Below are 13,107 nucleotides of genomic sequence, written 5' to 3'. Positions count from 1 at the left end.
AAAAGGAGTACTAGTGGCACCTTAGAGACTAACAAATTTATTTGAGCATAAGCTTTCGTGAGCTACAGCTCATTTCATCAGAGCTGTAGGTCACAAAAGCTTATGCTCAAATAAATTTGTTAGTCTCTAAGGTGCCACAAGTACTCCTTTTCTTTTTGCGAATACAGACTAACACGGCTGCTACTCTGAAATCTTTTCAAATAATGTTGCATGGCAGCTGTGACTGTCCCTAATGAAAAGGAGTACTTGTGGCACCTTAGAGACTAATAAATTTATTTGAGCATAAGCTTTCATGAGCTACAGCTCACTTCATCGGATGCATTCAGTGGAAAATACAATGGGGAGATTTATATATATAGAAAAAATGAAACAATGGGTGTTACCATACACACTGTAACGAGAAAAGAAAAGGAATACTTGTGGCACCTTACAGACTAACAAATTTATTTGAGCATAAGCTTTTGTGAGCTACAGCTCCGATGAAGTGCAACTTTTCAGTCTGCAATCGAGTGACCAAAGAGATTGAAGTGTTCTCCAACTGTTTTTTGAATGTTATAATTCTTGACATCTGATTTGTGTCCATATATTCTTTTACGTAGAGACTGTCCAGTTTTACCAATGAATATGGCAGAGGGGCATTGCTGGCACATGATGGCATATATCACATTGGTAGATGTGCAGGTGAACAGTTGCAATTCTTCAACAAAAAAACTTCAAAAACAGACTCCAACGAGAGACTGCTGAATTGGAATTAATTTGCAAACTGGATACAATTAATATAGGCTTGAATAGAGACTGGGAATGGATGGGTCATTACACAAAGTAAAACTATTTCCCCTTGTTTATTTCCCCACCCCCCACTGTTCCTCAGACGTTCTTGTCAACTGCTGGAAATGGCCCACCTTGATTATCACTACAAAAGGTTCCCCCCCCCCCCGCACTCTCCTGCTGGTAATAGCTCATCTTAAGTGATCACTCTCATTACAGTGTGTATGGTAACAACCATTGTTTTATGTTCTCTATGTATATAAATCTCGGCACTGTATTTTCCACTCAATGCATCTGATGAAGTGAGCTGTAGCTCACGAAAGCTTATGCTCAAATAAATTTGTTAGTCTCTAAGGTGCCACAAGTACTCCTTTTCTTTTGTGAATACAGACTAACACAGCTGCTACTCTGAAACCTGTCCCTAATGAGTGTTTTACTTGAAATAGAGCAGAAACTGGAAAGGCTTAAATGGGCAAGATACCAAGAAAACAGACTAACCAGGCAGATGGTGTATTTTTCCCAGAGAAAAATCTTTTATGAAAGAGTCATAGCAGCAAACTGAAAACAAAGGCACATTTATGAACATTTATTTTATTTACTTTTAAAAAGAAAATTGCCCTTTTGTTTCATCCTCACACAATTGTTCAAATACCCGTATTTTTACTCATGATCCTATCTGATGGGTTGATTAAGGATCTTTGGTCCGTAAGAGGTCTGTTTTTCGTTACGCACCACAAGTGTTTTTCTCTCATTACCTACTCATGCTTCCATTAAAGTCAATGTCAAAACTCCCATTGACTTCAGTGGTGGATGATCAAACCTTAGAGGAATACCGAGTGAGACTTATTCCGAAGTCCTTTAATTTGCCTTCTTTTTAATCCTATTCTAGGGAGTTTTAGGATATGTCTGGCTGGCAGACTTCATCCTAGGATCATTACATCTGTTTAGAGATAAGAAAGACCTCTCTGTTCATAAAGTTCATCCCTTGCAAGAGCGGAATAGATGCACCAGATATGGAGACCACAATAGGTCCACTTGCACTGAAATATTCCATTTATGAACATTTTGCACATTTTTGTTATTTGTTTTGAGCCATACTGTCCAAGCTTTAAGAAACTGGTTTTGCATTCATCTGCAAATGGCTACTGTCATCCACTTTTCTTTGAAAACATTAATTGTAAGATATTACAGCTAAACATTTTTTTTTAACTTTCTGCATTTGACAGCACTTTATCTATAATCATTTCCCTGTACAGTCAATTGTGGGCTGCTCCTATAAAGATTTGCAATTGTGAATGACATTAGACTAGTGGTTCTCAACCTGCAGCTTGTGGGCCGCTTGAAGCCCAAAGAGCACACAGCTGCTACCCACGTGACATCCTCAGGGCCATACAGGTAGTATCAGATGCAGTCCACAGTGGTAAATAGATTGAGAACCACTACATTAGAACTATGCATAGTCCCATTGATTTGAGTGGTACTACGCATGGGCATAAATCTGTGCAATTAAATAGCTGGTCAGTTTGGCTGAGGTTTTTAAAGGTAATTAAGTGTTGCAATGTTGAGTGCAGCAACACTTAAAGACCTTTAAAAATCTGGGCCTTTTCATTTAGGTTTGCATGGTGCTTCTCTAGCAGGAAGGAGAGAAACAAATAAACCCCAAACCCAGAAAATATTTTTGTACTTAACACAACATCCCTTGGGGTAAATAGAGGCTTGTAGTTAGAATCACAAAGGATCATTTTCTTCTTAGTTTGAAAAACTGACTTTCAATTATTTCAATGTGTGGCAATTTTTTATAATATTTAATCTGAAGCTGTTAACCAAATAGTTTTAGTTAAGCTATTAAAATGAAAGAAAATGATATATCAATTTTAAGATCCTATCTTCATAAAAAATAGAATAGTAGTTGTTAACTGTAATGACTCTTGAAATCTTGGTTCTTCTAAAGCGGTGGTGGGCAATCCACTGGCAGGCCGTGAGACAGTTTGTTTACATTGACCGTCCACAGGCACGGCCGCCCGCAACTCCCAGTGTCTGGGAATGGCGAACCGCAGCCACTGGGAGCTGCGGGCAGCCGTGCCTGCAGATGGTCTCACGGCCCACCTGTGGATTACCCTGACAGGCTGCGTGCGGCCCGCAAGCCTCAGGTTGCCCACCACTGTTCTAAAGGGACCAAGTAAATCTTTTGATTAAATTTCTGGCACACACAACTGTCAAGTGTGCATGTAGGTAAAACTATACATAGATTCTCTAAAAATCAATGTCATAATAACTCATATTCAGATGGAGTTATATTCAAAATTGATCATGGCAACTGGTATTCATGGTCAATGGAACAGCACAAGAGTTTATAACAAAGAATAATATCTATATGTTGGTCTTCCTGAGGAATATTTGTTTAGTAGAGATAGTTTAAAAACAAAAAACAAGTAAATTTTGTTGTGGGAATTATTTGAAAATTTGTATTGGTTTTAACATTTTGAAATTGCAATTCCATTTTTCAATGACTGAAAATTTTTGCTCTATGGCCTGCTTGAAAATTGGAAATTTTTTATGAAAATCTTCATAAAAAGTTTTTGGGTTTTTCCAACAGAAAAATTAATTTTTTGAAGAAAATTTTCATTGAAAATGCAAAATTAAGAAAATTTCATCTAGTTCTGTTGTTCAGATATTAGAAGTTAAGTATAGTTTCATGCAACAGACCTCATGAACCAAATTTATTTCTTGTGTAAATGGGCCTAACTTTGTTGATGTCAGGGCTGAATTTAGGCCTTTAAGAAATCTTTAAACATGACCAGCCCAGTTGTGACAGCAAAATTTTCATGGGCACCCACTGAATGCACAAAAACTATATGTGCATGTTGTCAGAATTCAGGGCTGCAGCAGAGCCAGTCAGGGGTGCTGGAACAATTTTTATAAGGAGGGTGCTGCTGATGGAAACCATGGAAACTGTGTATGTGGCATTTGTTATTAGTACTTCAAGCCAAGGGGTGTGGCAGCACCTCCAGCAGCCCTAGTTCCAGCACCACTGGAGCCAATCTCCAGGCAATCTAATGAGCACAGCCAGCCTGCAGTAGGCTGCCTGATTGGCTTTGCTGCCTGTTTGGTTTGAAGAGTTAGCAGACCAGCTCTTAAGCCTAGCAGCTGCAGCAGCAGTAGTTGCTTTGTGGCTGTTCTAAGCATGTACCCCTATGACTGTTATAGTGCCTTTTCCTAGTTGTGCCCCTGTCTTTGACCCAGCTTTGCCTTGCCCCCACCTTGTCTCGCTTTAGGTAACCTGGTTCTTACCCTTGTCTGTTAGTCCTGACCTCTGACTTTGACTCTGACTCTCATCTCTAGCATGTGGCCTCCAACTCCTGATGCCAACTCTGACTCTTGGCTATTGATTCCTGCACTGACCATTAGGCATGACTGCCCACATCCTGGTAATGGGACATTAGTAACTGGGCATTTGGGTTTGGAAAATGGGCACCTGTGTCTAAATTCATGTTTGCATATCCAGTTAACCATTTAGCAAGATTAACTGTTTCCATATAGGTATATATATTTTTTTGTACATGCAACTGATTTCTTTGACTATTACAGGGGCTCTCAAACTGAAGGTCAGGACCCCTCAGCGGTGAGGTTATTACATGGGGGGGAGGGATCGCAAGCTGTCAGCCTCCACCCCAAACCCTGCTTTGCCTCCAGCATTTATAATGGTGTTCAATATATAAAAAAGTGTTTTTAATTTATAAGGGGGGGTTGCACACAGAGGCTTGCTATGTCACCAGTACGAAAGTCTTAGAACCACTAGACTAGATGATCACAGTGGTCCCTTAGGGCCTTAAAATCTATGGATATAAATTTCCTTATTTCTGTTATATTTTCTATTTATAACTATTTCTGGTTTCAACTACTGTTTGATTTTGGGAGGAACAAGCCTTTGTCTTTGCCTGAAGGATTTCCCTATATGCGAATTGTGTTGCTATTGCTAGGTATGAAATCACTTCCATTGTTGTATTTGATGACAGTAAGGTCAGGAACATGGACTCCAGTGATCCAGATGTCTGTTTACATAAGGACAATTTTGGAGTTTAGCAAATTGTGGAACAAATTCTAACAAGAAGTACTATAATGAAACCAACCCTCATCCCACCCATCCACCCACTCATTTATCTCTTAGAAACAGATTGTTGAACAAATGGCAATAGTGAAATTGATGCTGAAGATATTTAGTTTAAAAGGTGCAGAAGTCTGCTATATATGCTTCTCACTGATTAGGAGATAGCATCTGATGTATGGCGTCTGGTAGACATAGAAAATTCATTTAACAGCAGTTTGCTGTATCACATTTAAAAACAAAGTTAATTATATTTGACGTTTAAATTATAACTTACTTCCAAGCACAGTTTATATTTAAGACTTTTGACATATTGCCAAGATGTGCCTGTGGTACAGTTATTTTGCTGCATTCCGCTTGCATATGTTGCCACTGCAACATAGTGACTTTAATGTCATTTGCAATTTATTAATTCCCACTAAATCAACAGTTTTGCAGTATGACTATATATCCCTATGAAAAGTGGAATTGGGGGACATACATCACTCATAGCATGACAGTTTTAATACAAATGTTGAAAACTAAGGCTTTAATCCTCAAAATTGTTCCATGTGGAGAGATAGTTCCATCTGCTTGGAACTCTGGGGGGATGAAGGGGCTCAAATGATTTGGGTAGGAGATGGCTCATAACAAGCAAAATAAAGGGAAAGTTTAAGTCACTTACGTATTAAAAACACTTTAAATCTAAGAAGCTGAAGGTCTGTTCAAGGCAAAAGATTTGGGGTCAAATGAGTGACTTTCAGTAGGCTCACAAGGTGGAGGAGGGGCTCCAGGGCTCTCTTTCGCCTTCTATCTTGTATAGAAATTAGGCCTAAAAACAGGCTACATTTATGGAGCACATGGGTTATGTGATAGTGTGTGTGTATTTATATACACATCTTATGCACCATTAAGGCAGAGAAGGAGTTAACAGTGACACAAGGAGAGGAAGAAGCAGGAGGGCTAGGTTCAGTTCAGCTGCTACCATAAATAGCTTGCTTCCCCTTAGAACTAAGCTCCTAGCCTCAGATTCAAAACATAGAGAATCCCTCTAGGCAAAAACCTTAAGTTACAAAAAGACACAAAAACAGGAATATACATTCCATTCAGCACAACTTATTTTATCAGCCATTTAAACAAAACAGAATCTAACGCATAGCTAACTAGATTGCTTATTAACTCTTTACAGGAGTTCTGACCTGCATTCCTGCTCTGGTCCCAGCAAAAGCAACACACAGACAGAGGGAACCCTTTGTTTCCCCCCCGCCTCCAGCTTTGAAAGTATCTTGTCTCTTCATTGGTCATTTTGATCAGGTGCCAGCGAGCTTATCTTAGCTTCTTGACCCTTTACAGGTGAAAGGGTTTTTCCTCTGGCCAGGAGGGATTTAAAGGTGTTTACCCTTCCCTTTATATTTATGACAGGCTGGCAGGCCAACTCTTAAACCAGCAGAAGCTCACTGTCTGCTACATGCTCATGCCCACCGCTATGTCTGCTCCTGTGTTACCTTGTTCTATTGTTCCTGTCTTGTACCTAACCTTGCCTCTGTCTTCCTCCGCTTCAAACCCTTCATTGTCTGCTACCTGGCAAGCTCCAGTTCCTGACCTCCAGCTTGATCCTTGGCTCAACCTTCTGACTCCCAACTCCAGCTCTGATTCTAGTCCTTGGTTCCTGATGCCTGCTCTGACCACTAGGATAGATTGCCCTAGTCATAATCAGCTGATAGGCTGGTACTGCTGTTTCTAGCTTCCTGTAAGGGATGGAGAGGGTCTGAGGTCATGTCACCATCCACCTCTGCAGATACCAACAGTGCTGTCCCCTCACCCTATCAAAGGGCTGTGACATACCTGCTGTCCCTCTAAGTTCCTTCAGGGACAGGCTATGTGCTGCCAGGCCACCCATATCAACAGTTTTACCTTACAGGAACAATTTAGTGCTTGAAGTTAAAGCAGAAGCAAGCTGTGGTGTTTTAAAAGGTAAAGTTGGAGAAACATGTTTGTACATCACATGCAATAAAGGGCATTAGCCTTTCCTAAAGAACATTTTCACCAGGTGGAAATAACTTGGTTCAATTATAATATAAATGCTGATATAACTATAGTCTCACTTTCTAATTTCCCAGATTTAAAAGCCACCCTAGACAAGTAGAATACTCCCTATAATTCTAATGAACAGAGTCTAAAGTATCAGTTCCAAGAACCCATTCCCTACAATATTCCAAGGCAATGGAACAGGGAGTCCACTATTTCTAGTTCAAACATAATCCAGTCATCAGAGCTCTTCCCATTGTATATAGAAACTTCCTGCACAATAACTCATAATGGAGCACTCTCCTCTGTTTCATAGGACTACAGATAAAGAAGAGGACGATATTCAATTCTTTTCCGCAGGCCTCTATTTCCGCAGGCCTCCTATTGGAGACAGGAAAAACATTTACACTGACCATTAAAAACACAGTACAATACATGTTTATAATTATGTCTATTACAGAAGGATAATGAGATTCCCCATAACTTTGAATTCTGCGGCTCAGATTATTAAATGAGCATGAATGAAAGCAGTCTTTATGTCAGCATACAGTGTTTCTCAGTTCTAGGGTCTGAAGTATCAAAAGCTAATATAAGAGGAGCATGCTTAACATCAACTTTTGGAAAGCTGCTGGAAGTTATTTACTAAGAGACAAAATAACTGTATACAAGTACACATTTTCTCCGTCACTGCCTAAAACAGTTCAGTCAAATATGCTGCACGCATATACATATTTACATATACATTTGTGATGTTCCCCTCTGGCAGACCTCTGCTAGGTCACTCCAATGCTCGACTCTGGGAGCCAGCCTCACTCTGCTCTGCTGTAAGAACCCCCACTCCTGGGATGTTCACGCACAGCCTCTGGCATGTAAGCTGCTCCCAGCTACTGCTGCTTGGATTGTGCAACCAAATGACACTAGCCAATATCTCTGGTCCCAGACACAACCCTAGGAACCTCCCTCTTGCAGTGTCCAGTTATGCCCGCTGGACACTGCAAGCTTATAAGTTTGTCAATTTAACAAAGAAATTGATATGCACCCAGCTTGTTATCCCAAGGGGAGTCCTGACACGCTTCAAACCAAACACACTGCTTCAGGTAGAACAAACAAATTTATTAATTACAGAGATATATTTTAAGCGATTATAAGTCAAAGCATAACAAGTCATATTTGGTCAACTGAAATAAAAGCAAAACACGTTCTAAGCTGATCTTAACACTTTCAATGCCCTTACAAACTTCTCACCACAGGCTGGCTGGTTGCTCTTCAGCCAGGCTCTCCCCTTTGATCAACGCTTCAGTCATTTGGTGTGGTGTCTGTAGATGTGGATGGAAGAGAGAGTGAGAGCATGGTAAATGTCTCTCCATTTTATCCTGTTCTTTCTTCCCTCTTGGCTTTGTCCCCCCCCTCAGGGTCAGGTGAGCATTACCTAGTTATTGTCAAGACTATAGTTATATCAGCAGTCTGAAACTGATAAAAGGAATGGGGGTGACTCACTCAAGAGTCCAACAGATCCTTTGTTTTGGCCTAGGCCAGTGTCCTTTGTTCCTTTGAGGCTGGGCTGGGTTTGTCCTAAACACGCCCTGATGAGGTGTGAACTTTCTCATATCAGATCAGATAATACCTATTCAGAAAGCAGATAAGGGACACATTTTGTTCTCAGCTGTGTTTGTATAATTCCATCTATTTTTAAAGGATGTGAGAGCAGATTTAAGCAAATTTGTGAATGCTGAATAACTTAACTTTCAAGTGACTTTGTCACATTTATACTCTTCTCCCTTAGATGGATTCCTGTCATTACAAGAGCTGTCTGGAGAAATATCGACAGAACCATATTCTGTTCTTTGTCATCATTTTCAGAACAAAATGCTTTGACTTTTTGTTTTGAAATGACTTTTCATTTTGAATGTTTTTATTTTCAACTATATTAAAATCAAAATGAAATATTTCACTCAAATTGAAACAAATGTTTTTTTTTAATTTTCTTTTGCAGAGAATTTCAGAATTTGGGGTTTCATTCCTATTTGGAATGGAGTCAGATTTTGTAATCTCAGAATCCTTCATGAAATAGAATTTCTGTCCTCTGCTGAGCTCTAGTCAATTTAAACAAATGTGGAATAATGTTCCTGGCTTTAATAAGCTAGTCATACAATTATGCATGCAAATGTGTTCTAACTTCTGTGTAGAAATTGGGTAAATTCGTACATAAGTGACCAGATTTCTGCACACATGTCCAATTGCCTTACATTTCCATAGAAACAAAAAGAACAGAAGATTGAGGCAGAGGATTGGAACAGCCCAGACTATTGTGTATGCTAAAATACAAGCAAATGCTCCAATCTGTGTCTCAAAGGTTCAAGTTAATATGAGCATCTCCTATCACGATCTTCACTTCATACACTGTAAAATTAGATTTCTTGCTTCTTGTAAAAGGCTAGCACCTGTGTGGATTTAAGAAATAGTCACCAAAGTTGCATATACTAACATATGCATGCAAATATTGTCTTTCATACACTTCTGAATGAGTGACTATGGTAGCAGTGGCAGAAAGGAGTAGGGATCTCCTTTTCTTTATTTATAGGCTTTTCTATAGCTCTTTGCACCATAAAATCTGATCCCCTTACATGAATTAATGCATACCCCTTTAAGGTAGGAAAGTATTGTAGCATCATTTTACAGATGGAGACCTGTCTGAGGAACAAAGAGCTTTTGAAGTAAATGGGAGTCTTTCAAATCCCATTGAAGTAAATGGAAGTCTTTCCATTAACTTCAATGGAGTTTGGATCAGGCCTTAAGTGACATGCCAAAGGTAATACAGTAAATCTGTGCTGGAGTTAGGAACATAATCCAGATCTCTAAAGTCTCAGTCTCTTATCTACAGGACTGTCTCATGTCTGAGAACTTCTGAGCCTTTTTCTGCTTTTTCTTTTGGATATTGTCAAGACAAACTGCAAGAGGAATTAAAAACCATATCCATCGGAGCGTAATCTAAGGTAATATATAAACCATTTACATATAACTAGATAGAGCAGATGCAACAAGTTCACTTACGTAGCTTATGTATAGAGATGATGCTTGCTTATGTTTATATAGAAAAGTATTGAAAAATAAGAAGGCTCAAAAATCTATTTTCTAAAAATGGCTTGACACTAGTCACGTGAGGCAAGGTAAAATATGAGTAAAGTGAAGTGAGAAAATTCAGATACTTGTTGGAGATAAGTTAGGACATAACCTCAGGTCATGTTGTAAATATGTTTTGGTCCTAACTGGTTTTTACAAGTGTTCTAGATAAAATGTTATTGTTTTGGAAAACACCAATTATAGTTATTGGTATGGTATTTACACGGGTGCTAATTATGATGTTTAATGATAATTTAGTAATTTTATTTAATTATGATAAAATCCATTATGATGGATTTAATGCTAATTAATTAAGGGAGGGTTATTATAATTGATTATAAACAGGTTTTAAATAGGTGTGCCCATCCACCATCAACATACTGTTAGAGAAAGGATTATACCCATTCTCCTCATTTAGGGACTGATCTTGCCTGAATGCATCAATTCATCTTGGACTATGAGTATCAATGCAGTGTGTAATTATATATTGCAAAGCCTCTTTACTTAACTAACTATTTTGCATTAAATAACATTTTTAATTTTATCACTCATTGTGTCATTCACAGTCTTCTCCTAAATTAAATTCTGTAACACCTCTGGAGGCTCAAATGTTAAAGAATTCAGTTTGGTTTTATCCCTTATTTTTAAATTGCTAACTGAGAACACATAAATCAAAAGTTACACTCAGAAAGTGAATCTTATATACTTTTGTTCCTCTTTTCAGTTGTTATGGTTTGTTGGGTTGTCTGGAGATCTTGTTCACATATAGAAACTTTACTAAAGGTATACATTGAGATGATCATTGAAAAATGTAGTTAAATACAAGATACTTTATTATCCATTGAGGAAAGAGTTTTTGACTTCTTGCTGTGAGGAAAGAGAATGGACAATATGGAGGGCCACATAAAAACAGAGAAATAAATGTTACATAAGAGAATGAGTGATATAGCTGCAATCTCCAGTTGTCAAATTAAAAGTAACTCAGTCAGTGATATACAAATGAAGAGCATAACAACTTGTATGGAAAACCTCATACCAGCAATATTGAAACAGGACACAAAGTCCTATGCAGTATATATTTAAAGGGGATATTAGATTATTAAAAAATAGTAAGAGTGAGAGGAATTATACTTCCCTAATAGCACTCTCAGATATATGAGACAGGGAGAGGAACTCAAGGGACACAGAGTTTGAAAGGGATTGCTTTTAAGGGAGATCAAATCCTTTGTCTTCCTAGCCCTGAACTGCACTATGCAGTTGAGGAGGAAGGAATTAATGACAGTTCCTCAGGTGTTTCTTGCAATGGAAATCAATGGCACAATACTGATCTCAGGAATAGTTAAAGTAATCTTTGTAAATAAAAGTATTCAGCATTTTGGGATTCCCAATTATCTGAGAAACAACTGGATAAGATAAGCATTAGTAACACAACAGGTGGTGAGAACAATGGGGAGGAGTAAGTAGAGGCAGGCATGAAATCTTAAAAAACTTTATTACAGCAGTTTTTAACCTTTTTTCATTTGCAGTCACCTAAGAAATTTCAAATGGAGGTGAGGGCCTCTTTGGAAATCTTAGACATAGTCTGCGGACCCCCAGGGATCCGTAGACCACAGGTTGAAAACCATTGCTTTATTAAAATATAAAATTATCTTAATTGGACAAAATACTGTAAAATCAGTTCATCTTTTGAGGGATGAAAAATCAACCCTATGTCTTCAAAACAAAATATTTCAAGTTTAACCATTGTGAATGGATGTTGAAATTACCCATATTTTGTAATTGCTGTAAATATACATTGCAGGGGAACATGATGATGTACGTTCAGTAATGCTGCTTCAGTTTGGGATCTGAACATCACAGAGAAAGGAGAAGGAACATTCTACAGCTGTTTTTCTTTAGTCCCTGTCTATATTACAGATATAATAGGGTACAATCTGGTTCCCCCATATCTAAGCCAATGGGACTACTTATGTGCTTAAAGCTAAGCATTTACCTCAGTGCTTTTCTTAGGTGAAGAACAGAGCGCTCAAGATTCTGCAGGATAAAAAAATGAAGACAGTCTATCCCAGACACTGATGTTTTATATACTCACAAATGGGACTCTTTGTGCTGTGAATTTCCGAGTCATGCACATCCAGCAAAATTCCACCAATACACCGTATATTCCTGTATATCCCTAACATGCAAGCAAAATATAGCAGGGATGACATACCTGCTAGGACAAAACACAAGTTAGATCTATACATTATATTCAAAAAATGTGAAATGAGTGTACTTTGGGAAGGACTTACTTGTCAGAAATGTATAAAAATCTTTCTGGTGGCCTGATCTAGCAGAGCTGATTTGTTAACTCATTTGGCAGAATCCTCTCCTGGGATGTCCACATATGATTTTAAAACAACCTGTCATTTGGATTATTGCCCAAACTGACTCCTTTCTCTGTGAATGCTCTTAAGTCAATAATGCAGTAGTTGATAAAGATTCAGGGCCAAAATAACATTACACATAGTGTTCATTCACCAGTTACCATACCATTGACCAAACACATTTTTTTTCACTAACAATTTCACTAATTTTGTGTTCTATTGTATGCGCATCCTTCATCAAAATTCTTTTGTGGCTAAGTAACTTACAGGAATGACCATCCATTCTATGTATTTCTGGCATGTGGACTTGCACTTAACACCCTGTTTTAAGCTTTGCAGTTTTGACTGTGTCCCTTTAACTGATTCATTTGCTTATACTGTGTGTGCTTTTGATACCACAAGATCAAGATTACTGTCATTACTTACTGGAGAGGTTGCCCAAAGGACTGTGAACTGTACAAACAGGTTGGATTGGTTGAGAATGCATCCATTTTGAAATGTCTCTTTTGGTAGTTGACCAAACAAAGCAGTGGTTTTTTTTTTTTTTTTTACAGTGGCTTTCTTGACTCTCTTGGTATTCCCCAGACTTGGTTTGGTCTGCCTTGTGGATCTGTAAAGATGATCTGTAAAGGAAAAAAAAAGTTTGTGTTTCTTCTTGCTTCTCTATAAGTCATTGTGATAAATGAAGGGGTGGGGTGGGATGTAGTTCCTTTTTATGAACAGCCAGCCAGTTAGCTACAA

Source organism: Dermochelys coriacea, chromosome 5, assembly GCF_009764565.3.
Source record: "Dermochelys coriacea isolate rDerCor1 chromosome 5, rDerCor1.pri.v4, whole genome shotgun sequence".
NCBI classification, from domain to species: Eukaryota; Metazoa; Chordata; order Testudines; family Dermochelyidae; genus Dermochelys; species Dermochelys coriacea.
Note: the sequence above shows the minus strand (reverse complement) of the source record.